At 35.2% G+C, this 2,175-nt stretch overlaps 1 protein-coding gene across 1 annotated transcript in view; it reads right to left on the bottom strand.

The window, feature by feature from the left end:
* The window catches only part of ATG3 (autophagy related 3), a 29,129-nt gene that overhangs the window by 12,238 nt on the left and 14,716 nt on the right, over window positions 1-2,175 (bottom strand). The window lies entirely within an intron of this gene.

Raw genomic sequence — 2,175 nt, 5'->3', positions numbered from 1 at the left:
GAGAATAGTTTAAGAAACTACAGGATGCATATGTACATTTTAATTAAACTTGCATCAAAATTTTCTCAAGAAGTTATTAGTTATCTTAATATAGGTTGATTATCCCTTATCTAAAACGCTTGGGACCAAAAGTGTTTCCGATTTTTTTTAGATTTTGGAATATTTGCATAAATACCTACTGGTCAAGTACTCTTAATATAAAAATTCAAAATGCTCATTAGAGCATTTTATTTGAGCATCATACCAGTGCTTAAAATGTTTTGGATTTTGGAACATTTCATTGGATTTTTGGATTAGGGATACTCAATCTGTTTGTCATATGCCTTAGAAATGGAGGATACCCAGAGGTAGTAATATCATATCACATTTAAATATGGGACTTTCTACTAAGTGTTTCCTCATCTTATGTAATCATTATAAGCACTATCTATGAGGATGTTACAGTAATAATGTCTTCCTATGAAGAAATGAAGTCACCGGAAAGATGACTTGCTTGAGAGTTACACCCAGTTAAATGATGGAACTGGGATTAAAATTCATACAAGCTAACTTTTGGTTCAATTCTCTTGCACTCCACTGGGCAAATACCTCAAAACTTACTTGTCTCAAAGAAAATATTAAGCAGGTGGCAGCACCAGTCAGCTAGATAACATTTCTACTGCAAAGTACCTAGTTAATGTTAACAAAATAGTTTAACAAGGATAAGAAATACATTAAGACAGTAGTATCTAAAGTCACTAAAGAAAAAACCTAAGTACAGAATATGCTTAGCTCCTTTGTTAATATTCTAAAATTTTGAGATGTCTGTTCAACATGCCTAAACAAAAGGATAAATAGCTCACTTTCACAAATAAGAGGTCAAAATCCACAGGTCTAACACAAAGCTTTTACTTCATAGTATTTCTAGAAATTACTATATAATACGTATTATTATTTCATAACAGTAAAACCCAAATTTCAACATATTGAATTGACGCTACAAAATGATTGACTCCTGAACATAAAAACAAAGAAAATCAACCTCTTTAACTTGTCAAAATATAATAATGTAACAGTATGCCACTAAAACCCTTCTAAAAGTAGGATACAGCTGACAAAGAAAAAGCAAGTTCAAATGACTCTAATGACGGTGATACTCTCAAGGGTTATGATGATTAATTTTATGTTAACTTGGCTAGGTTGTGGCACCCAGATGTTTGGTCAAACACCAGTCTAGATGTTGCTGTGAAGGTATTTTTTAGATGTGATGAACATTTAAATAGTAGACTGGATAAAGCAGACTACCCTCCAGAAGACAGGGGGCTATCATCCAATTAGTCGAAGGCCTTATAAGAAAAAGACTGTGGTCCTCCAGAAGAATGAATTTAGACTCCAGAATGCCTTGGGACTAAAGCTACAATATCAACACTCCCTGAATCTCCAGTTTGCAAGTATGCCCAGCAGAATTCAGACATGCAAGCCCACATAATCACATGAGCCAATTCCTTTAAAAAAATAATCTACCTACCTATATCTGTACTTATATCTATGCAATAGTCCTCACTTATCTGTGGGGGATACATTCCAAAACCCCCAGAGGATGTCTGAAACCACAGATATTAAACCTTACCTATGCTGTACATGATGGTCAACCTGATAACTGAGTTGGCTATTAAGTGACTAATGGCTAGGAAGCATATACAGCATGGATATACTACTACACAATGGGATGATTCATGTCTTGGGCAGAACAGAAGAGGATGGCAGGAGATTTTATCGTGCTACTCTCAACAGTGGGGGCACAAATTAAAACTGACGAATTGTTTATTTCTGGAATTTTGCACTTACTATTTTTGGACCATGGTTGATTACAAGTAACTACAGCCACAGAAAGCAAAACCAAGGATAAAAAGGGACTACTCTGTACACATCCTATGGGTTCTGTTTCTCTGGAAAACCATGACTTAATACATGAGCTAATAGGAGAAAAGCCCAGGAAAAGCAAGGATAAGGCAAGGGAAACAGGTGAATAAGGAACTAGTACCTGGCCTCATAAGTCATTAACTTGACATCAGAAACAATGCACAATCAATGGTTCCAGTCAGTCAACAGAGAATTTACTATTCATGTGTTGCCAACATGTTCCCAGCATGGAAAAACCAAAGCAGAATAGTTAAAAGACTTTGAAAAGATTAG

Source organism: Cebus imitator, unplaced genomic scaffold (assembly GCF_001604975.1).
Source record: "Cebus imitator isolate Cc_AM_T3 unplaced genomic scaffold, Cebus_imitator-1.0 Scaffold201, whole genome shotgun sequence".
NCBI classification, from domain to species: Eukaryota; Metazoa; Chordata; class Mammalia; order Primates; family Cebidae; genus Cebus; species Cebus imitator.
The sequence above is the reverse complement of the archived record's forward strand: the minus strand, read 5'-3'. Positions and strand labels throughout refer to the sequence as shown.